Source organism: Canis lupus, chromosome X (assembly GCF_011100685.1).
Source record: "Canis lupus familiaris isolate Mischka breed German Shepherd chromosome X, alternate assembly UU_Cfam_GSD_1.0, whole genome shotgun sequence".
In the NCBI taxonomy this organism is placed as follows: domain Eukaryota; kingdom Metazoa; phylum Chordata; class Mammalia; order Carnivora; family Canidae; genus Canis; species Canis lupus.
The window spans coordinates 11,524,342-11,549,952 of NC_049260.1; the positions used below are offsets into that span (position 1 = coordinate 11,524,342).

Below are 25,611 nucleotides of genomic sequence, written 5' to 3' on the forward strand. Positions count from 1 at the left end.
AAATCTTACAAATTGTATTAGGTTTAGTCTGTCCTGGTTTTATTTATTTTTTTAACGTCCTTGCTACTGTTGATACTATGAATGTAATTTTTTAAATACAATTTTCTCTTTTTTTAAAGATTTTATTTATTCATGAGAGACAGAGAAAGAGGCAGGGACACAGGCAGAGAAAGAAGCAGGCTCCCCGTGGGGAGCCCGATGCCGGACTCGATCCCAGGACCCCGGGATCACGCCCTGAGCCAAAGGCAGACGCTCAACCACTGAGCCACTCCTGCGTCCCTAATTCCATTTTCAAATAGGTTATTGCTAGTATAAGAAGGCTATTAATGTTAATGTTTTTGTTTTCTATTTCCTTAATTATATGAACATTATTTATAGTTCTAATCACTTTTCAGAGAAATCTTTCAGATTTTCAAGACAGATAATCAGTACTATCTTTAAGCAAAGACACGTTTCTCTCTTCTTTCCAATATTTATGCCTCTTGTATTTTTTCTCTGTCTTCCTGCTATGGCAGTATGGTGGTGAAAACGGACACTTTGTTATCTTCCTGGATGTAATCAAAATGCATCTTACATTTCTCTATTAAGCACTGGAGAAATCAGTCTTTTAAAAAAAATTTTTTGAGGATTTTTTATTTATTCATTTGAGAGAGAGAGAGAGAGAGAGAGCGAGCACGAGAGTGAGAACACAAGCAGGGGGAAGGGTCAGAGGGAGAGGGAGAAGCATACTCCCCGCTGAGAGGGAGCCCCGCGTGGGCCTCCATCCCAGGACCCTGGGATCAAGACCTGAGCTGAAGGCAGATGCTCAACTGACTGAGCCACCCAGGTGCCCCTATCCTCTCTGTCTTTGATGTCTCCATGACTCCAGAGTCTCTGGACCAATGGCCCTTGCCTGAGGCCATAATCTCCGAGGGAGGTAAGTTGCATCCACAAATTCCCCCCACAGACAAGCTTCTCCAGCAATGCCAAATTTTTTCTGTTCTTGAGGACCATCAAAATTGAGAGGATCCACATTATAGGAATTTCTCCAGCCTTGTTCATAATTAATCAAATCTACGTACCAAGGAGCAGAAAGGACCACAGGGAAACCAGTTGCTGTGATTTCACCCTGTTCCTCACCATACATTTGATCTTTCCAGACTTGAGCTGAAGTGCTTCACTGAAGCTTTGCACCATCATCAAAAACCTCTTGCCAGACTGTGGATCCTTGTTTATGGTTGAAACAAAACTCAGAAGCTTTTTTTTTTTTTAGAAGCTTTTGAACATAGAAAGATCCTAAGTCTTCTAAAACCTTTGCCAAAGCCTTTCTGCTTCATGAAAGAATTGGATTTCTGGACTGGACTCCCCACACTTAAATTCCACTTGATCTCCTCCCAAGCGGATGGATTGATCTGGAAACACTGTACTAATTTCTTTAAAAAAATTTAGACAGGGAGCTGTAAGTTGAATTCAGAAGAGGGTTGATAGCTCCTCCGGACTGTGTAGGGCCATTGTAACATGGAGTCACGATGTCTTTCTGAACTCTTCCCCAAGACTGTGTATGTCCAGGGCTATCAAATTCTGGTATGACTCAAATCCCTTGTAACCAGGCCTATGAGGTCACCAATGGGAGTCATTTGGTGTATAAACACGAGACAAAGAATAGGAGAATGCGACGCTCTGATAAGGGCAAGACTCTGTGCTAGTGAAGAACGTTAAATTTCTTAAAATTCATGGCATCCTCATCATACTCTCCACACTCTGGTGGCCTTGAGTAAAGCCACTGGTCCATTCACAAGTAAAGTATAGGATTCATCTGAAGAGACAGTGGGGAAAACATCATACTCAGCCATGGACAGCGGAGACCAGATGCTGCTGTACCTCAGTATTAAGTTCAGCAGGGCCGTGATGCCTCTTGTAGAGACCAAAAGTAGAGTCAGGACATCGCTAGAACACTTCTTTTTAAGCTTTTAATTCCAGTTAACATACAGTGTTGTATTCGTCTCAGGGAGACAATATGGGTGATTCAGCACCTCCATAGATGACCCAGGGCTCATCACGACAAGCACACTCCTTGACTCCCTTCTTGCAGGAGGGAGCTGGGCGGCCAGTGGTGGGCAAGGGGCTGTGGCTAATGTGCAAGTTCTGGGGGGGGGGGGTGAGGTGCAGCAGGTGTGGAGACATCCACCCTCAAGCAGCAGAGGCCACGGGGATGAGACAGGGGGTCTGAGCCAGGAGCACCTGCAGCGGGGGCAGCCCCAGCCCACCATGCTTTGTTTCTCGTAGGACTGTCATTGACCTTGATTAACTTTATAATTTGCTTTCATTTCCTCTTCATGGCAGAAGTAATTTGGGGGTATGTTGGCTTTGATGTTGTCATTAATTTCTAACTGTATTGCACTGTGATCAGAAAACATGGCCTGTGATTGCTTCTTTGGAGACTTGGTTGTCATACATGGTTGGAAAGAATGTTATTGTCAATCTGTTGGTTATGAAAATATACAAACTTCATAAACTTGCAACGAAAAGCCCTACCTACCGACGCTCTTGAGTTTTGGATGTTGGTTTCTGGGAAGTTGTGTTAAAGCCTACCGATGTGTTTGGGAATTTGTCTATCCTCTATTTCTATTGGTTTTTCCTTTATTTCTTTTTTCCCTCTTTTTTAAAAGATTTTTATTTATTCATGAGAGACACAGAGAGAGGTAGAGACATGGGCAGGGGAAGAAGCAGGCTCCCCGCTGGGAGCCGGACACGGGACTCGATTCCTGGACCCTGGGATCACGACCTGAGCTGAAGGCAGATGCTCAACCAAAGAGCCACCCAGGTGCCCCTCCTTTACCTATTTCAAAATTCTGCTGTCCATAGCCATGATGTTGTTAAAGACATGGACCTACTGTCACTATCATCCTTTTTTCTCTTACTACTTTTGACTTTCACTCTTGTGAATTTAACATTTCTGCCCCCTTTTTTTCACTTTAGCATTCAATGATCTATGTTTTCAAACTTTACTTTTTCATTTTTCGATGTTATTTCACCTTAAGGCTGTTTCTTGTAAATGGCATATTGCTAGCCTTTTAAACTGTTCAACCAATCTGTTCTTCTTTTTTGCTTTTCTAAAAAAAAAAGGCATATTTAACCTATCTATATTTGAGGCAATTGTTAATATTCTTGGATTTATTCATGCCGTCTTCTTCCATTTGTTCTCTTTACCATGACCTGCCCTTATTTCTTCTTTTTACTTTCCTGCCTTCTGTTGTGCTGACACACTGTTCTTTGTTCCACTTATTTTTCTTAAAGCAATCTCGAAACGATCATCATTTTTCTATTTTTCTACTTGCTACTTTGAAATTTTTAACCAAAGCATAAGTAAAATTGTAAAATTATAGTATTTTAGTTGCAATCTATATCTAAATCTTCCTCCCGAACAAAATGGAAATCTCACTTCCTCCTCTTTCATTTCCCTTCTGACATCTATGATTTCAGATCCTGGGTTGTATCATTAGTGCTATTATTATCATTTGACTTTTGCCTCCATAATCATGTACAGCGATCAATAGCTTGTTCCTGGTATTTTGCTGACCACTGTGATTCTTGTGCCCCATCTCTCTCAGCTTCTGTTTTCATTCTGGTGACACTGTGACATCTTTTTCTTTTTAAAGAAGATTAAGATTTATTTATTTGAGAGAGAGAGCAGGGAGGAGGGGCAGAGGGATAGACAGAATCTTAAGCAGACTCCCCATTGAGCATGAAGCCCAATGCAGAATTCGATCTCTCAACCCTCAGAGATCACAGACTGAGCTGAAATCAAGAGTCAGATGCCTAACCGACTGAGCCACCCAGGCAACTCTGTAAGCTCCACCTTCAAGCAGCACTTTCAATGTGCCTCCATGAGTCTCCGCATCTATAAAAGGTCTCAATTTTTCTTGACACTTGAATGGTAGTTGGCCAGGTTATGGGATTCAAAATCCAAAATCATTTCCCTCCAGGTTTTCAAACTATGTGGCAAGGGAGAAGGGAAGAAGAAAACTAATATTTATCGAGGGTGGGCCTCTCTGTCCACACTTTGAATAAACTCAGTACTTTGCCATCATAATCACCTGGAAGTAGAGGCAGTCATTTGCCCAATTCACGTAACTGGAAACTCAAGCTCAGAAGGGTGTTCTCCTGCCAGGGCTACACAGCAAGTGAGCAGCAGGGATAATTTCAGTCCAATGTTCTCGGACCTCAAAGCCCTGCTCAGAGTCTAGACCGCTGCCTTCCCACAGACATACAATACGAGCCATGTAGGTAATTTCACATTTCCTCATAGTCGCATTTTAAAAAGTAAACAGGTGACATTCATTTTAACATTTTATTTAGTTCGATTTATCCAAAATAGTATCATTTTGGCATGTGATTGGTGTTAAGAAGTGATCAAGGAGATACTTGGCTTTCTTCCTCTTAAGTCTTTGAAATCTGGTGTGTCTTTTTACCCTTCCGGCACAACTCAATTGGAAACGGCCACAGCTCATGAGCTGCGTGACCACGTGGGGCTAAGTAGCCAGTGTACCGGGCAGCTCAGCTCTATACCATGCTGCCTTTGAAAGCAAACACTTTCCAACACTGATAGAAAGCATCCTCTGCGGGTGATTTTTTTTTTTCCTATCCCAGTTTGACATGAGGAAGTCTGGCTTTCCCTGGAAATAATTTTATGGCTCTTTTTTGCTGATGGCAGACATACAACTAATTCTTCCTTGGTGCTCATCCTCATTATGTGGCATGGCCTCTCCTCCTGGTCTACACAGCCAAAAGTCAGAAGCGCCTTCTTAAAGCCAACCGTTAATCCATTCAAAAGGCAGATTAAACACTTCCCCCCATTTGATGCCTGCTGTGTGTATATTTCTATACACGCCTGACTTCCTCTTTCAGGCAAATACCTGGCCCCGGTTCAGACAGGCTTTTATCACTCTTGGGACAGCACTGGGGCTGGGGCAAACATCCGATCGCTTTCCTTTAGTCAGCCCCCAGAGTGTTAGGAGAAGGAAATCACACACACAACAGCAATTTATTTTAAATCTCTGAAGCATCCACCATTTCACATTCTCTTCTGCCAGAATTTCCACCAAAATTAATCTCCCAGGCCCCTCACACAATCTCCCCGAAGCCTCCTAACGCCAGCAGTATCAACAACTTAGAAACTGGAGTTTTAAATAATAAAGGATGCCCTCCCTCGGCGGTGCCTAGAACTGGCTGCCAGGCTGGGACAGGGGAGACTGGGTGTCAGCATTGGGGGGCTCTGAATGGCAGCTTGACCTACAGGACAGTCAGCAGAGAAGAGCCGTTGAAGGCTCAGCCAGAAAAACGTTGGGATCAACATATCACAGCTCTGTCTTACTTAAGAGTTGTATGATCTTGGGCAAGTCACCTAATCTCTCCACCCCTCATTTCCTTCATCTCCTTATGATGACCATGATGCCTACTCCATGGGGCTGTTGGTGAGATTCAGGGATGTGATGGATGTGTCTAAAGGTTCACTACATCTCCCCCCAATAAAAGTTAGCTGAAAAATATTTTTAAGATTTTACATTTTATTCTTTCAGCTTTACTGAGGTATAACTAACAAAAGAAATCATATATATATAAGGAGTAAAATGTGATGATTTGAAATACATATTCTTTGCGAAATGATCACCACAATCTAGTTAATGCATTCATCACCTCACGTAGTTACCATTTGTGTGTGTGTGTGTGTGTGTGTGTTGAGTTATTGACACTTAAGATCTAGTCTCTCAGCAACTTTCAAATACACAACATGGCATTATTAACTGGAATCACCCATCTCACAACTGAAGGCTTACAAGCCCAGCATCTCCCCCATCTCCCCCAACCCCAGGCCCTGGTGGTTACCATTCTACTCTCTATTTCTATGAATTTGGCTTTTTTTTTTTTTTTTGTAGATTCCACATATAAGAGATTACACGGTATTTGTCTTTCTCTGTCTGGCTAATTTCACCTAGCATAAGGTAATTTTTCTAGTATGTTGACACTAAACAATTACCTTCATGCTTAGGTTCGCACACTGGTTTTGCTGCTTTGAGAACTTGGACATGTTTCTGACTTTTCTAAGACTCAGTTTCCTTGACTCTAACCTCACAGAGTCAAGGTCTTGGTCTCACAAGGTCGTTGTTAGAACCAAGTGAGGCAACACATGCAAAGTTCTTTGCACAACATGAGCCACACATTAAGTGCTTCACGCATTAGAGCTCTTGTTCTAACAAACTGATGTGATCCTATTGTGACAGTATTTCCATCACGATGTTTTAAGAAGTGAAGACTGACTCTGAAGGACATTCCCAGAGCAGTGTTCATCTAGCTACCAGCATACCTCCAACTCTCCAAGATACAATATTAATAACCAACTGGTGACCTTTGGACATAAAAGCACTTCACTCATTTGGAAAGGAGCTGGTTAGGACACTGGCGGAGGACACAAGACTTTTAAGACAGCCGGATTGGAAAGGTGTGTGTAGTACAACACCTGCCTGCGGTCAAGCAGCCTTCTGGAGTTGACAGTCCACCTGGCGTGCCCTGTCCATGCACCGCATCCTCGCAGTCTGCCATTTGTCTCTGTCATTTGTGGTCTCTGAGTGGCATCGGCTCACATCACGCAAGGTACATTCCACCCCCACCCCTCTCCCCGGGGCTGGCTTAACCCCTCTGCTCTCGGCTTGACCCTGCTCGGCCACAGCACCATATGCAACCTGGGCGGATTTTCTTCCAGCCTCTTATTGACAGAATGGTATTTATTTCAGCAAATCAAATTTAGTACCTGGGCAACAGGAAAGCAAGAGAAGGCTTCAGGGACCAGAGAGATCTTATCTCTCCGGCTTAAATTAAATTTGTGCCGCAAATGAGCAAACGCTGGCATGTGGCGCCTGATTCCAATCTCTCTAACACAGCGTTCCCTGTTTTCTGTTGCCCCCAGAATCTCCAAAAAAGTCAGCGCAGTTGGCCAGGAAAATGCATCTAGCAGGGGAGCAGCTTGTCAGAGGACAGCGGCAGCAGGATGTACACAAAACGCCTGATAAAAAGCAGGCTCCTCAAAACAGAGGGCTTCCCCTGGGGAAACCAGGGCTGGCAAGCTCAGGAGCACACTCCATATGCCTTGTCTGCCATCATCAGCCGCAGCCACCTGTGATAAGATGTCCCCACCTTTTCGGGCGCTTCAGGGCGAGGCTCCCCCGAGCTGTTGACTTCTTTTTGCACGTCTCCCCACCTGGAATCTCATTCTGCTCTCCCTTCTCCTGCTCCTTGTTCGTTTAATTATTCATTTGACCAACATCCCCTTGGCACCGTGAGAGCCCACATTCTCCCCGTTTCTCAAAAATGGTCTCCCTGGCCTACCTGCATCAAAAGCAGCCAGGCAAAAAAAAAAAAAAAAAAAAAAAAAGCAGCCAGGCTACCAATCAAAATGCATATTCCTGCGCCTCTTTCCAGCTCTGCTGAATGAACCCCTCTCATGTGCAAGGCACAGGGGCTTGAATCTGTGACAAGCCCAGCAGGTAGTGTTGTGATACGTGGGTGAGTGTGGAAACCATTCCCACGAAATCCCCTTCTGTTCTACCTTTTTCCTAGGGCAGGATCCCTCCAGCATCAATCAAGTCTGCACAATGCCCCATTCTGCATGCCATCGACTAGATGAGGGAACAGTAGGGCTGCTTTAACAGAAACATAGCATTTCCATGCAGCGTAACCAGTCATGCAGCTTTTCTCAAAGTGGTGACTCAGGGCTCTCAGACTCCTCCAGGCTTGTGGCCGCATTGTCTTCAAGGTGTAGCTCCCACAATGCCCCCCACAACGTGCCCTCCATTCCAACCTACCAGAAGAGGAGTACAGAGGACCACAATGGAGGTTTTCACGAGTTGGGGCTGGAAGTGGCACTTTCCACCTCTGCCTACATTCCGCCGGTCACACTGGGCCACATAGCCACAACCAGCCTCGAGAAACATGGACAAGTGGTCTAACCATGTGCACAGAGAGTAGAAGACTTTGAGGAAAACTTAATCAGACTCTACTTCATGCAGCTCATTAAAAAAATGTTTTGTAGTACGCAGTTTCCTCAAAACATTAAAAATAGAAATACCATATGACCCAATAATTCCACGACTGGGCATCTCCCCAAGGAAAACAAAAATGCTAATTCAAAAAGATGCATGCATCCCTATATTTGTTGCAGCATTATTTACAATAGCCAAGATATGGAAGCAATCTAGTGTCCACTGATAGAGAAATGGATAAGGAAGATATGGTGTGTGTATATACATATGGCATATATGCATGGTATATACATAGATGGCTAGACAGATAGATGGATGATAGAGAGATAGACAGACACATATATATGTATAAATATATGCAATGTAATATTATGTAGCTATAAGAAAGGATGAGACCTTGCCATTTGAAACAACATGGATGGACCTAGACGGTGCTATGCTAAGTGAAGTAAGTCAGACTAAGAAAGACAAATGCCACCTGATTTCACTCATATGTGGAATCAAGAAAACAAATGAATAAGTAAACCAACAGCAGGATCAGATCTGTAAATCCAGAGAACAAGCTGATGGACCCCAGAGGGGAGGAGGGAAGATATTGAGCAAAATAGGTGAAGGGGAGTGGGAGATACAGGGTTCCAGTCACAGAATGAGTAAGTGTTGGGGATGAAAAGTACAGTGTAGGGGAATATAGTCAGAGGTACTTTACCAGCGCCACATGGTGACAGGAGCTCCACTAGTGGTGAGCACAGCACAACATATAGAGAAGCTGAATCACTATGTTGTACACCTGAAATTAATGTAATGTAATTAATGTAACATTGTCAATGTCAGCTATACTCAAAGAAAAGGATTTGTTTAATGTTTTCTCAGCACTGGTTAAGAGTAGCCTTGAACCTGCAACCCGGAAGGAGCTGTCTGAAGACTTGAGAACTTCATGAAGATGGGCCGCGACTACTGATGCTGGCAGGATCCTTGCCAGAGAACAGAAATGAATCAATCCCGTCCATCCATTCTCTGTCCACTCCAGCCTTCTGCAGGCTTCTGGGAGAATGTTGGGTCCTCAAGGTGAGCTGGAGTCTTATTGGGAAGCTCAAGACCAGAAATCTCAAGTGTCCTCCAGCTGGCTTGAAAAATTTACCAGCATGAAATCTGACCATAGTAGGTCCATATACTAAGAATATTCTTGTTAGATAGGAGCATTCTGGGGAGGCCAAAGTATACACCAAAAGTATACACTCAAGAGTCTGTCACACTGATAGGGATCTAGAAGCAAATCCAAATCCCGGACCCTTGAAAGCTATGATAAAATGAGCAGACACAGTAATGCAGAAAAGTCAGAACTCATTACCTGGGCCCCTTCACTCTGAGGCTGTGTAAGGACCATCAGAGAAGTAAGATCTTGGGACCCAATGATTTAAAACAAAAGAGAGACACCCACCCCAGGTGATTCTTAATCATAAGATGGGCAGTTGGTTTCTCAGCCTTGGTGCCACTCACATTCTGGACCAGGGTTCTTTGTTGGGGGGAGGGTGGGGGGGGGTCTGTCCCCACTAGATGCCAGTAGCATCCAGTTCTGACAACCAAAACTATCTCCATACACTGTCAAATGTCCCCTGGGAAGGCGCTAAATACCCCCCTAGCTAAAAGGTCCATGAGCCCAAGAGAAGCCCAAAAGATTCCACTGCATTGTGCAGGGTAGAAAAAGGGTTGCTGGGGGTAAATGGTGGATGTCACCACTGCATTTTGACGGTTGTCAGACATGGTGAGAGCCCAGACCCAGAAATGAAACAGAATCGAGGGGTGCATATTTCCCAGCAGATGAGGCCCGGGTGAGCAGACCTTTTCTCTTTCTTAAATAGAGCCTTCGGCCAAAAGCATTTCAGTCCAGCCCTATAAACAAATTTCTGGTTACCTGAGAGGGAAAAATCAGCAGAGGTGTTGGTTCCCTGCTGTGTTCACACATCTCCTTAAGCTTTCATTTCGCCCTCAGCAATAACGAGCCGATGCCAGGCCATCCGTGACCTGCTAATGGGGTGCATTTTCATATTTATCTGCTTGCACGTTGTCTGTGGCCTCTTTGGGAACGCTCCCTGATTGCTCTCCAATCATTTCCCGCCCCTTTCGAGAACATTAGGTATTAATTCAAGCTTGTCAAATCTTATATGATATATTCCATTCAGGAGCTAATACCTCATCAACCTTACCTGGCACTGGAAAATTCAATTTCTCAAGATACCAGCTGTTATCCTAGAGACCTTGCATATCTATTTGGAACAGCTAATAGGAAATGTTCTTGCTGAGCACATTTTTTTTTTTTTTTTGCAGCTGGTAAAGTTCGATGAGTTGGATGTGAAGTATACCTCCATGAATCTAAAACAAACACAATGAATAAATTTATGGTCTAGTAACTTAAGTGCTTTTTTGTTATCGCCCTAAATTAACAACAAACAAAATAACAATACAATGCATACAGGCAAGTTATAGGATTCTTCAAAAGACATTTTTATGTGAAGGCCGTTGTTGCTTTGTTTCAAAAAAAATAAAACTAGACTGTGGAGTGGTGTTTGGTAAGTTGGGAGACATATCACATTGAATATCTGATCAATATCATATTTTTGTTTTAATGGTTACCAATATTGAAAAGCCAATCCATAGAGATACATTCTCTCAAACAAAATTAAATTTCCATAGCTCATTTTACAAGGTGAAGATAATCTTCTCTCAAAGACATCAGAATTCTCCAGAGCTTTTTTTTATAGGAATTCTAAGCTGTCATTATTATTATTATTATTGTTGCTATTTATTTGCTATTGTGGTGGTGCTGTTGGGCTTTTTTTATTGAGGTATAATTGCCATATAACATTATATTAGTTTCAGGTGGACAACATAATGATTCAATATTTGTATTATTGCAAAATAATCACCATAATAAGTCTAGCTACTGTCCTCAACTTACATAGTTTCATTTTTTTTTCTTTTACGATTTACTCTCCTCTAAAAAAAAAAAAAAAAAAAAAATTAGAGGGCACCGGGGTAGCTTACTCAGTTAGGCAACTGACTCTTGATTTCAGCTCAGGTCATGATCTTGGGATTGTGCTCTGCTGAGCACAGAGTCTGTTTGTCCCTTTCCTTCCCCCCACTTGCACTGTCTCTAAAAAAATAAACAAAATCTTTAAAAATTATTAAGATTTACTCTCTTAGGGGGCGCCTGGGTGGCTCAGTCAGTTAAGCACCCAACTCTTGATTTCGACTCAGGTCATGATCTCAGGGTCCTGGGATTGAGACCCCAGCATTGGGTTCTCCACTCAGCAGGGAGTCTGAGATTATCTCTCTCTCTCCCTTTGCCCCTCCCCCTGCACTCTCTCAAATAAATAAATAAATAAATAAATAAATAAATCTTTTTTTAATGATTTACTCTCTTAGCCCCTTTGAAATCTACTCTCTTAGAACATTCTGAGTTTAACTCCAGTTGTGAAAATATTCAACTTCGTCATTTGATCTGGAGGCAGAAAGATCATGGTCATGTGTAATCTAGCAGCAGGTTAATAACTACAGCAATTTCAAAGATGTGAGGAGCATAATAGATATTTCAGAATATTTGCTACAACTACAATGGGATATAAAAATATCTGTGAGATCTATGTATAGCAGAGTTAACAGATACTGCTAATACTACTTTGGTTGTCTGAATTCCTAATTGAAAGAACTGTTCCATTACAGTTACATAGTATAAAATATAGATTTTTAAAAAATGAAATATATAGGCCTCTTGAAATCTATCCCTCGACTCCCACAGTAAGAATTCCTGTTCTAATGGACTCCCATAGTCCATTGCAACAGGAACAGGAAAACAAGGCAGAGTCTGAAAACAATGCAGTTTCCCCATCATTCATTTGGCCTTGACCTCAGAGACTCCCTTGCTTTTCCCTGAATTCAATCCTGCCTCAGGGCCTTTGCACTTGCTGGTCTCCCTGCCTGAGGGGAGAGGAGCTGCCTTCAGATTTGTACATAGCCAGTTCTGTCACTACCTTGAGATTTTTTGGCTCAACTGTCACCTTCTCAATTGAACTCCCTGACTTCATATTTAGAATTGTGCTGGGAGAGTTCATTGCAGAATGCCAAGAATTGGCCAAAGCTATTCTGTTAAAATAAGAAACGCATCTGTATAGCACGGACTTCTGGCCGAGGCGTGAAGCCTATTAGCTCATAGTGCTGCTGTGTGACCGTGGGTTCGAGGAGTTTGGAGCAGTCCATACCAGCTTGTCAGCATTGTGGCTTGATGGTGATCTGCGCCCGGTCAGAGTGAGACCCCCAGAGGTCTCTGCTGATAAGGCTCCTTACGTAGCAGAAATACGCATACGTAACTGGCAAAATAGGAAAACCTCCAGCCAAGACTCCATTGGAGTTTCCTGGTTTCCAGGGGTGCCGTGTGCACACCTATGGTTCCTGATGGGAAAGCAAGCACGCATCCTGCTGCCCACAGCCCTTGCGGATGGAGGGCAATAGAGCCCCGGCCCTGACTTCTCCAGACCCCTAGCTGCGAGACGATCTTCAGCTGTGATGTAGAGCCTCACTTTATTTTTTTATCATTTTTTACAATTTTTGTATTTAAATTCAATTTGCCAACATATAGTATAACATCCAGTGCTCATCCCATCACCCAGTTACCGCATTCCCCCACCCTCCTCCCCTTCCATAACCATTTGTTTGTTTCCCAGAGTTAGGAGTCTCTCATGGTTTGTCTCCCTCTCTAATTTTTCCCACTCAGTTCCCCCCCTTTCCCTTATAATCCCTTTCACTATTTCTTATATTCCCCGTATGAGTGAAACCATATGATGATTGTCCTTCTCCAATTGACTTACTTCACTCAGCATAATACCCTCCAGTTCCATCCACGTCGAAGCAAACGGTGGGTATTCGTCTCTTCTGATGGCTGAGTCATATTCCACTGTATATATAGACCACATCTTCTTTATCCCCTATGACCCAGCAATTGCACTACTGGGTATTTACCCCAATGATACTGATGTAGTGAAACGCTGGGACACCTGCACCCCAATGTTCATAGCAGCAATGTCCACAATAGCCAAACTGTGGAAGGAGCCACAATATCCTTTGAATGATGAATGAATAAAGCAGAGCCCCATTTTAATGTTCTTTCTCTATCACATCCTCTTCCTCTAAAAAACTCCCAATTTGTCAGCATTGTCATTTAAGGTCCTGTGAGTCTTCATTAGCGACCAAACCATGTTTAAGTGCCACCGTTGGTGCACAATCCCAACCCAGCACTCCCTCTGGCTTCCTTGTCTCCATGGCACTAAGCACCATCTGACATCGCATGTATTTTACTTATTGATTTTGTTTATCACATTACCGTGTTTGTTATTGCTTTGCTTGTAGTTTTTTTAACTGTCCTCCCCTGGGGGACTCCATGAGGGCAGGGTTTCTGGTCGAATTTTTTCCTTATTGCTCTATCTCTGGCTCATGGCAGACTTTCTGCATTTGTTATTTGATGAATAAGTAGGTGCAGAGAGAGGCAGAGTAGAAATATCACTTAGTGTTCAAGGCTGTTTTGGCCCAGCTCTGAGGCTAGAAATCAATACACAGAAGCTTAGAAAGATGGACAATGATAAAGAGTATGTTCACCTGCTGATTATACTCAAGTCAGTTACCATAAGGACAGAGATGCTAACTGACAGTTGATTGCAATAGGAACCGCAATTGATGTACCTAAAAAAATGAATAAATAAAATTTTAAAACTTAAAAAAAGAGAGAATTGATGTGCTTCCCTGGGTGGCTCAGTGGTTAAGCGTCTGCCTTCGGCTCAGGGCATAATCCCAGTGTCCAGGATCAAGTCCCACATCAGGCTCCTTACGGGGAGCCTGCTTCTCCCTCTGCCCGTGTCTCTGCCTCTCTCTCTGGGTCCCTCATGATTAAATAAATAAAATCTTTTTTAAAGAAAAGAGAGAATTGATGTGCTTGATCTACATTGACTCGAGAGCAAAAGCTGATGTCCATGAAGGGCCACCTGTCTTTCTGATGGCTCTTCCAGCCTCAAGGCAATCAGAGTCACCCAGTGGGACACTGCGTTCAGTTTCGTGCTTTCAGAAGCTTCTGTTTCAGGCATTTTGCTCCAGGGGTAGGAGGAGGGGCTGGCCAGCAGCTGGCAGACACCATGGGCTTGTGAGCATGGACATCAGTTCCCAAGTTTGGGGATCCAAAGGTTTGATGGGGTGCCGTCTCCATGGGCCTCTGATACAGAGGCTTGGCCTCTTATCATTGGCAACACTAATCTGTCAATCCCGTATGGACTGGCGATCTAGAAAACACAGCTTAACTTGGAGCGCTGCTTAGCTGAGCAGTAACCAAGTCCTCTCTTGGTTCTAGAGCATCAGGGGAGTATTTTTAAACACGAGGTCCCCCTTTCCTCTCCACCCCCCACCCCAGTTGGGACTCTAAATCATCAGGTCCAAGGTGGAAATCAGTATTTTTAGAACTTGTGTGTGTCATTTTACAGTTGGACAATATATTCCCTAAATTGTATTATAAAGAATTGGTGAGTTCAAAGGCGATTAGTGGTTTTAATGAGCAAATTATATGCACGCTTTTTGAATTATAGGGGGAAACTCCTTTCTTTAATGTTCCTTTTTCTCTCAAGGAATCTGTTTTTAACTTTTAATTTTTTCCCAATTCTACTGAGATACAATTGACCTATAACATTGTATTGGTGTCGGGTGTACCACATAGTGATTTGATATATGTATAGATTGCAAAATGTCCCCCACGAGTGTGGTTCACATGCATCATCTCACATAGGCTAAATTTTTTTTTCTTGTGATGAGAATTTTTACAATCTACTTCCTTAGCAACTTTCCAATGCAACAACGTTGTATCATTAATTACAGTCACCATGCTGTACGTTACCTTTTTTAGTGTCAGAGTGGTGACATCTTTTCAGAGAAGTCTGCAGTTTGCTCTGGGCTCGGTGAGTCTGCTGACATCTCATTTCTGTCTTTCATTTATTGTCTTATTGTTTGAACTTCCAGAGGGAGAGTAGAGAAGATGACGGTAAAGTGCACAGTCCTGTAGACTTGCTTTCCAGTTGGTTTGGAAGAAGCTGGTGCCTGGCTGTTACGCTTAAGTTGTTGGGGAGGCAAGGAAGAGGGTCGGTGACACGTGATTTGTCCAAGAGTGAAATGGTCAATTACTGGACAAGCTGGGGAGAGAAGAAAGATCTTTCCCCCAGTGGGCCCCATCCATGCTCCAATACGAAGTTCTTCCCACAACTCTGTACTGTCATGATGAAAAAATGTAGCTGGAGGCCACATGTAACTTACCTGGAACAGCCGAATGAACCTGCATCGTTAGACAGCCCCTCCTATCTGTGTTAAAGCCATAAAGGTGAGGCATAGTTAAAAGTGACAGTATTGAAACATATCCCCTTAACTCTTCTTCTTCTCCAGCAGATACTCTCCAGAAGCAGTCAACAGAAGCCTACTTTGTTGTCTATGGTCTAATCATTCCTACAAAGCACCGAATGGCTGGAGCCGGTCGATACTGGCTCCTAACACTGTGCACATCTTTCCCAACTCTGCACTCAATGGAATCAGGTTGGTGGCCTGAACTTGGCCATGGTGGGCATCTTTCTACCACAGAAATTGGCAAACACTACAAATCAGATGTATTTTTTTTTCTGGAATCCGAATGTTAAAAGTATTTACCAGCATACCACTGCTCAGAAGCTATTCTCCATGCCACAGTAGACAAAAATAAGTGTCATTATGTTGCCTCCACTAGGCAGGCAAAGTGTTCACTACACTGATTCCTCTACATTGAGAGCAGCCAAATATCAAATATTGTCCTGTTATTCCACATGGTGGGGGTGGGGTGGGGAAGCAAGCCCCCTCCCTAATCTCTGAGTCATTCTCCACATGACTAACACGGATTCCAGGACTCTCCACTTAAAGAGGGACCTTTGCCCCCTGTGACAAGCCTAAGAAGATGAAGGTTTCCAGAAAGAAGTCATTTGTTTTGATCACTTCTTCCAGCAAGAGGACAGTTGGAAGTCTCACATCAAACGTAAGTTTTTCAACCTTCTAAAGTAGCGAGCTGTCTCTAGTCGTGACCTAGAGTGGAAATCACACGAGACACAAAGATTCACAGCCCAAGGGAAACGATCTGCCAGCCTCATTTAACAACCAATTTGGCATCACCACCACTGGTGGGGACCCATAGTGGAACAGCTGCCCCAGCCCACAGTTTATTGAACTAAAGACAGAGACTGGCTTATTCATTAATCAGAGGGAAAGGAGTCATCACTGACCAGGCATGGAAAAGAGAGTCCACCTGGAGCCTTGGAACCAAGACATTGGTATTCCCACTGGTCAAAATCCTTCCAAATCTCTGGTATCGTGTATTTTTCCTGTAGCTGGTACCAGTACACGTATTCATTTCTTCCTCTCTTCTACTGCTAAATTTCCAAACAGCAGAGCGTGTTATCACGAAACCCAATGAACATACAAACCAGGTGGATCAGAAAAACATTAATGAGCCAAAGGGCACAACCGGGCCAGCTTCCATCAGTAACCGTCAGGAGCCAGGGGCTGTGCGGGAATTTTTGTTTAAGTTCTTTAATGTTTTTTTTTTTTTCCCATTACCTGCAGTTTGACAGGTCCAGAGCATAACTGATACAACCACATTTGAAATACGTTTTGACGAACACCACAGTTAATGTCAGTTCTGGAAAATGCAGGGAGGAAAACAGCCAGGGTGATGCTCTTGTTAATCAAAAATCTTCCAAGGAAACCATTTGCACCTCAAACGCTCCACTCATAGCTTTGTCTGAGAGAATCCCTAGGCTATCTCTGGGCAGCAAATAACTCCAGTAGCTCTTGCTATTTCAGTGTCAGCCCTTCTTATTAAAACGAGAAAAGTACATCTGTTACGGAATGTGCACCTGTTGGCTCTGCTTCCGGTGGGTTCTTGCCATCAGCGGTCTTCCCAAGAGTCAAGACTGCTCTGCATCTATGCTGCTCCTTCCGCATAGATCCCAGTTCCCAAGAAGAGCATTTTTTAAAAAATAGTTTCAAGAAGCACTGGGTGTTATTTTATATGTTGGCAAATTGCACACCAATAAAAAATAAATTTATAAAAAATAAAAATAAATCTTAAAAAAATGAAACAAAATAAAATAAAATAAGTAAAGAAAAAAATAGTTTCAAGAAGCTAAACAATGGGCATAACATGAATATTTACTCTACTGTCCCACCATTTATTTGGCTCGGTTGACCGTTCTGAGTCTTTCTATTGCTTGATTCAAATTTTCCAGAGAAGGAACATGAGTGGCTACAGGCAACCTTCAGATTGACTACTCTGGGGATGCTGTCCATGCCTGTCTCTTTATGCTGGGCAAGCCCATCTAGGCCAGTTCCCCATTTTTAAGGCTAATACAAGGAACCCAGTAAGTGGAACAGGAAATTGGTTGGGGAAGCAGATCCACTAGCATCTTTACTCAGTACTCTAACAGGCCAGCCGGTGGGGCCAGAGCCTGCAGTTCATTTTTGGGTGAATGGCACTCTGGATTTGCACATGATGAAACTCACCTCTATAAATTTCAAACATTACAATTATGTATGCTGACTCCGGCTTAACACAGAAAAATATATTTATGCACAAAGCTAAAGCAGCCAACCATTCTGTCATTTCAGCCATCCAATGGGTTGATCCAATGTGAAAGAAAAATCAACTGAGTCAAAATGGTTGACCCGGTGACCTTGAGCAGACTCAGACTGGAAGGAACAGAAGGATTTGACATTTGTGCACCAAGAGAAGTGATTGTGATATTGATGGTGCTTACTTGTCAATGTAAGGTTAATGTTCTTTGTTGCTAATTCCAGTTCAGGGGTCAGCAAACATTTTCTGTTAAGAACCAGATAGTAACAAAATCTTCAAAAAAAAAAAAAGAGAGAAAAGAAAGAAAAGAAAAGAAAAGAAAAGAAAGAAAGAAAAGAAAAAAGAAAAGAAAAGAAAAGAAAAGAAAAGAAAAGAAAAGGGTGCCTGGGTGGCTCAGTCAGTTAAGGCTCTGCACTCAGCAGTGTCTGTCTGAGATTCTCTCTCCCTCCCCCTATATCTCTGTCCCTGCTTGCACTTTCTTTCTCTAAAATAAATAAATAAAATCTTTAAAAAAAAAGAACCAGTTAGTAAATAATTTAGACTTTTTGCCGGCCTTGTGGTCTCTGGAACAACTATTCAACTCTGATTTAGTGCCAAAGCCAACACAGGTAATATGTAAATGAACGGGTGTAGCTATGTTTCAGTAAGATTTTACTTATTAAAACAGGAAGCAAGATGGATTGGTCTGCTAATCGTTGTTTGCCAACCTCTGCTCTAGATCATTTCTCTTCCTCCTCCCTCAAACCTCTATCTCTTTTCAAGTGCATGCCACCAGAGGACGCGAGCCACCACCCCTCCTTGTTATGGTCATCAACAAATGTCTGGTTTTTAGACCTGGCTCTCCGTCTTCCTCATACACTTTTATGCTTGTCATTGTTCTTGGCAATTTTCCGCCCCGAAGAAGATCATACACTCTATAGCCTCATTCCTCTGTCCGTTGCGGCCTGCATTTCCAATGAGCTTTCCCTTAAACCACCCACTTTCTCCTAGAGGCTGTCATCTCCAATAACCAAACTGCCTCCAAAATCTTGATCTCAAAACAAAACAAAACAAAAAAACACCAAAATCTTGATCTCAAGCCTCTCACTAACAATCCACCCCCTCTTGCTCTAACCCACTTGCTCTAGATACCAATAGTCCTCTGATTCACTGAGACCCCTGGGACTTCCAGGACACTGGCCCCTACCATTTTTTGCACTGCCCACCAGCCGTGCCCTTGGTGTGCCCTATCCCTGCCCAGGTCAGGCAGCAATCAGCCCCTTGGGTACTCCCCCTTCAGTCCCTTGATTGTCCTGTCCCTCTTTCCCAGTTTTGCACCCATGCCACTGCTACACCTGAGCACTGTGTGTGTGGCTGGAGGAAACACACAATTGTGACCACGGATCTCAAGTGGACACTCCACAACCTCACAATCCTACCACCGCTCTCTAGCACTTACCTTTGCCAGTCTGGAAGACAACTGCTTTACCTCTTTCCTATCCTCTAACGACCAACTTTACCTCCCCCTCCTACTCACTCTTCCTGCTTTGTTGGGAAAATAGAAACCACCCAGGCTCATACCTCCCAGAGCTCATGAACATTTATGATGCGGGCTTGAAGGCTGGGCTTCCCTTGAGGCAGGCATCTTCCATGTCAAGTGCCCACTCTCTTGGTTTGTGTTTCTGAAACACACATGATTTTCTGGAAAAATCATACTAGAAAGTTGGAAGGGAGGGCTGGAAGGGTGAGCCGGAGGAGAGAGCCCTGGGAGATCTAGGGTGGAATTTGTGGACATGAGGTGACATAAATATCCCAAGACTAAGGGGGGACTGTGGTTTGGGGGCAGGTGCCAGGAGCAGGTGTTCATGTCCTCTCCCCACACAACAGCACTGAGTGAGAACAGCTGCTACAGGTACTCGCTAGGGAGGCTGGGTCATGGGCACTGGGGTCCCAGCCTCAGCCTGATCATTAGGCTTTGTGGTTGCCTCAGAGGCTCCTGTCTCCAAGGAACCACCCAAGCCTGGACATCAACCACCACTGGGGCCCACATGGACCTAAGACCAGGAGGCCCTCCTTCCATATTCTAGGCAACATCAGACCCTTGAGATCTCTGCTTAACTCTGTCGTGGGGTTCACCTTATGACTTAGGTTGAATTTCCAGCCAGGCTGATGGTGGTTTGGGACCAATTAAATCCACTTTAGAGAACTGAAATAAACGGGATGTTCCTTGTATCACATGTTGAGAAGTCAAACACACACCCAGCACATTCGATTCTGTACAATGCAACTCATAGGAATAAATTTCCACCGGTGGCTTTCTGAAGCATGTTCTTATTTAGGTAAAATGCACAAAATGTGAATTGGATGAAAAGCAGATGATACCATGCCCAGTTTCCATGGTCATAGCCCAACGTTGACAATGTAAATACTGAGGTTTCCAACAGTGGTCTCTTCTAAACCTGGGAGGCTTAAACACCCAAAACGTCACATTAAAATTCCCACACAGGCCCATGGAGCCACCTGATTTCACTGTACTCCCAAAAAAACCCCAAGCTTTCAAAAGGGTATAGAAAGTTGAAAAATCTCATATCGCCTGAAGTGAGCAAAGAGGCCTTGGGTGGGGAGGAAAGTGAGCGGAAATCAATTTTACTTGCTTCGGCCTCACAATGGATTTTGCAAAGTAAAGGGTAGAAAATCAATCTTGTCAAATCAGTGAGAATTTATACACTTGAAGGAGTCTAAAGGTCTCGGAGGGTGTATTAGGCAGTAGGACATTCTCCATCACATCGTGGAGAATACAGCATGAAGGTTGGACCTTTTTCTGTAATGAAAGGACTGGGCCAAGGATTTTTGCCACGTCCCTCATCAAGATGAGCCCACGGCGGAAGGCAAACACGAACACGCCTCCCTTAGTCCTGTCCCAAACATCCTGAAGGGTGGGACTGGAGTAAGACATGGGAAGTCCTAGGCGTACCTATTCTTGACTCACCAGAAGCAGCTTCCAGATTACATTAACAGAAGGCTCCCTTACCTTGCCTCGGATTTAAATGGTCCTAACGTTTTGGGGTCACTGAGCCACCTGATAAGACCTACCTCCTATGACTGCAGAGTAAGTCCCTGCTCTAGAGAGTAGGGGCTGGTCACTCCCAGTGACATCAGCAGGGAATCAGACAGGAAACCAGAGTGTGGAAGGTGGGCCTTAAGCAGAAAGCAGACCAGGGGGCTACTGTCTGTCTTGGCCTCACTGTCCTGGGCATGGGGGAGACGCCACAGATAAATGCTTAAGGGAAGTCAGGAGAGATAAGGCAAGAGACCTGTGTCCTCTGCTCAAGGGGAGCTGGCCAGGGGCTGGGCCAGGAGGTGGACCGGTAGCAAACTTAGCCATATTTCATAAGCACGTTGCTTGGTTTCCCTTTTGGTTTTTATAAACTTTAGGGGAGACTCCTGTTAAACATCTGTCTCATTGAAACTGTCCCTCCTAGTCTTAAGTCCATTTGGGCTGCTATAACAAAAACGCCATAGCCTGGGGTGGGGAGGGGGTTTACACACAGAAGCGTATTTCTCACAGTTCCGGAAGCCAGGAAGTTAAGGCTAAGGTGCTAGTATATTGGTGTCTGGTGGGGACCAGCTTTCTGGTTTGGGGATGGGCCATGGGCCATCTACTCCCCATAAGTTCACATGGCAGGAGGGGCCAGAGAGCTCTCTGGGTCTGTTTTATGAGAGCACTCGTCCCATCATGCAGACTCCACCCTCACGACCTAATCATCTCCTAAAGGGCCCACCTTCTAATACCATCACCTTGAGGGTTAGGATTCCCACATATGACCCACAAACATTTGGGGGGAACAAACATTCCATCCACAACATACCTAGATTAACAGAAGACTCTGGAGGCCGCTTAAGAGCAAACAGCACTCCCCACCTCACCCCTCAGGCAGGCATGCCAGTGACCTTGTACTTAGTAAGCAGGTTCCCAAGGGAATGGAGTCAAGGCTGAGGGATCCCACTTCTTGGTCCCGCGTGGACCGTCGTTTATCACTTTCAAACTTGTTGATCTAGGCTTGATATGATTAAGGGACCTAGCGGTCCCCGATAGAGCTGTAGGACCTTGGGGAAGTTACTTGACCTCTCTCTGGCCATGTTGTTAGCTCTAAAATGGACGTAGTAACACAACCGTATCAAAGAGTTATTGCATCATATGAGCTGACACTTGTGAAAACCTTAGAGCCGTGCCTGACATAGAATAAGCACCATATACGTGTTTGATTAGATAACAAAAATCATCATGATCATATTATCACATATCGGACTCGGGACAAATCAACACCACATTGATGGCAATTAGCCATTGGCAGGTGTGGGAGGAAGAATTCTTAGGTGGCTCGCAAGATTCTGGGTCCTGGGTACACACACTCCTCCGGCCAGCTATTCAGTTCAACACCAATCCAAGTGGCTCTTGAAGGGATTTTGCAGATGTAACTAAGGTCCCAAATCAGGAGATTATCTAGGTAGGCTTTGACTTAATCAGGCGAACCCTCTAGAAGCAGAGCTTCCTCCAGTTGGCCGCAGCAGAGGAGCTGGGGAGATGCAAGCCACTTGGTCCTGGAAGAGAGCTGCATCCAGTATCCGAGCCGCACAATTCCCAGGGAGAGGGGCCCAGAGCAAGGAACCGTGGGAGGTTCCTCTCCAGATGCTGAGAGCAGTTCTCAGCTGCCAGCCAGCAGGAAAACAGGGCCCTGAGGCCCACCACTGCAAGGAGCTGAATTTCTGTCAACAACCAGCGACCTCGGAGAAAGACCCCACCCCCCAGCCCCAGATCAGAACTGTGGCCTGGGTCAATACCTTGATTTGGGCCCTGTGAGACCCTGAATGGAGAATCCTGTCACACGGCACCCGGACTTCTGACCTTCAGAACCTGGGAGATCATACGTATGTATTGTGTTAGGCCACGACGTTTGTGCTAACGGACAACGCAGCGATAGAACTAGTAATAGGGTGAGAAAAGAAAAGAACCAAATATAGACAGGCAACAAATGACCAGTCCCACGATTCTGTTCAAAGCCCAGGCCTCCTCTCCACCTGCCACATGACCAATATTTTCGACACCGACAAGGTTCGTAAGAAATACTCTCAGGTCAGAAGAAAGAAATGGCATTTGCCACTGGGGGCTTGGTCCCCGGGGAGGGCAGGCTTCTGTACTCACCAGCGTCCCCAGCTGGGCAAGCCTGAGCTGCCTGCCCCAGAGCAGCAAGCTTGGGACCTCCCAGGCTGCTTTCTTGTGGTTGGGGAAAGGGCTGAGCCACGTCCAACCTAACTATACACAGCTGCCTCCAGGTGGGTCCAGACCCTTGACCTCTGGACTTGGCTCCACCTCCACCTCTAAGACCTGCCAAAAATTAACAGGACCCAGGGACAGAGCTCTGGGACGACTGCAGATGACAAAAGCAGAGCTGTCGCACTCAAGAGCTCTGGCCTCTGCATTCAAGTCGGGCATCACCACCTACTGTGCGACTTCTTGTAAATTCTTTAAGCCCTCTGCACCCCCTTGTCTGTAAAATGGGGTAGCAGAGTTGTGAGGGTTTGAGGCAAGGCTTACAAATCACTGATCCGTCGGGCCTAGCCCTTAGCAAACCCTCTAAAATGGGAGGTGGTGTTTAATTGCTTTTGATGCGGCCTGGGTCTTCTACCCAAGCCCTCATGCTAAGCTTTCCCCACGTTATAAATCCCCAACTCCGTTCTCCACAATAGGCAGCTGAGCACATCTTGGTCCCTTGTTTCTGAGACCCAAGTGTCTGCTTAATGACTAACCACTCCAACCTGGTACACGGAGTACCAGACTACGTCAATCAGCCCCAATACAAACCCACAGTAAATCAATTGTGCTTCCCCGCCTTCCTCTTCTTGCTCGCTTGTTTCATTATAACAGGAATTGTGCCGGAGATGTGTACCAACCCCTCGGCATTTTCTACTGGAATAAAACCAAGGGAGTGTAGTAACCAACAATCGGAGACCGGACTACAATAATATGAGTTCAGTGTGCACTCTAAAAACAGACATAGTAATTACCATTCTTAAAAGATGGTTTCGTAAGGCTAAAAATTTACAGCCCTCATTCATGAAGGGGGGGGGGGTGTCCTATGCAATGTCACCGAACCAGTTTGATGATAGAATTTATGAGGTTGCACCAGATTGTGCTCAAGTGTCCAAAGGTATATGCCACTGATGAACATAACCATATCTAGCCTCATAAAAAAGACTCCCTATTTAAACCGAATCTTCTTTCTCAGCACTGCTAAGTGAGGTAATTTGAAATTTTCCCAAATTGCAAGGAGGGAGGTAGTGGTGGTATTTTTCCCATTTGTGGAGATGACCATCTATTATAGGGATCTGCAAATTGGTTAATTGTCTGGAAGATTTAAGAAGAAAAATGCTGTTCTAGTAATTCTGTGCAGTCCCGTACTCCGAGGATTTGGCCAAGGGAAGATTAACATAAGCATGAGTCTGCCCAATACATTTTAAATGAGAAACCGGGCTATTTTTTTTAACTAATGTTTGCAAAAAGAAAGCTATAGCGAAGTGCCTATCATCCGTACTCCTTAGCAGATGATTCCCCCAACCACAGTGTTAAGATCCAGAAAGTCAATATAAATTCTTTGCCTGTCTCCTTCACTGTGGCTACCCTGGTGTCTAGAAGAGGGCCGAGTGCAGACACAGGCACTGAATGTTTCCTGAATAAATGAATTAACGCGATTACATGAATTAGCAAGTGGCAGGATGCTAGTGTTCTTTTTCTGTCTAAATTCTGAGCAGTTACAAATGTCAACATGATCAGATCAAGAAGAAAAACAAAGGAGCTGGGAAGTGAGGTTCTGTAGAGTCATATTTGCATTTTTGGGGTATGCTGGAAGGGAAGAAGGAAACCCAGTGTCAATGGAATTTATCACTACAAAGTTTTTGTTCCTGAATGGAAATTTCCAGAGCCTATGTTGTAAACCATCTTACAATGGGTCATTTGTGAGGAGCAAGCCTTTTGCTTACGCAACTATGTGGCAGCAGCGCCATCTGCTGGGAAGCCAGTTGGGCGTTTTAGAACAATATTCTAGAGTCCTTTTTTTTCCCCAAAAAGCAAATTGAATTTAGAATCACAGAAATTATCTCAGAAATATCTTTCGTGACAATCTAGGCCATGTGTCATCTTACAGGTAAGGACTGGCCCTAACAAGGTAAAACATTTTCTTTTTTTCTGTTGATACAATGGAGCCCCAAATGCATCTCTCCGAGAGAAGGCAGGACTACAGTCATGATTACTAAATTTTATTACAGGTCTCATGCAAATCAGAAACTGAAAGGCAGTTAAAATCCACTTGCTAAGCATCTGAAGAGGGCTGTCCAACAGAAATCTCTGCAACGATGGAGCAAGAGAACTTTCTGCAATGATCTGTACCTGTGCGTGCTGTCCAATACAGGAGCCACTAGCCACATGTGGTTATTAAACATCCGAAATGTGGCCAATGACACCGAGGAATGGGATTTTTAATTTTATGTAATTTTAACTTATTTACATTTTTAAAAGTAGCCAGCCCCATATGGCTAGTGTAGCACTTCTCACCCTTGGCACTGTTTACATTTGGGACTGCATCATTCTCTGCGGTGGGAGCTTGTCCTGTGCACGGTGGGCTGCTTTAACAAAAGCCCCGGCCCCCACCCACTAGGTGCCAGCAATACCCCCCCAAAGTTGTGATGACCAAAAATAGCTCCAGACATTGCCCCAGAAATGTCCCCTAGGGGGCAAAATCATCCCTGGTTGAGAACCACTGGGCTAGTAGCTACTGTAGGGGACGGCATAGTTCTAGAATATGCCTGACATGTATATGACACTTTGAATGAGAAAAAGAAATGGCCCCACACTACTACGGCGCTAGTGGTTTTGTCACAAGAACCGGG

The 25,611-nt window shown here is 44.3% G+C and overlaps 1 long non-coding RNA gene and 1 pseudogene across 1 annotated transcript; both read right to left on the reverse strand.

Annotated features, from left to right (window-relative positions):
• Positions 1–743: 743 nt before the first annotated feature.
• On the reverse strand, positions 744–15,378 carry LOC100687580 (annotated as a pseudogene).
• A 4,028-nt stretch (positions 15,379–19,406) lies between these two features.
• LOC119868155 lies at positions 19,407–23,522 on the reverse strand. The gene is made up of 3 exons (XR_005385901.1): positions 22,871–23,522; positions 22,510–22,582; positions 19,407–22,269 (listed from the first exon to the last, which is right to left on the reverse strand). It is a non-coding gene; the product is annotated as an uncharacterized LOC119868155 (long non-coding RNA).
• Between the last annotated feature and the right edge of the window lie 2,089 nt (positions 23,523–25,611).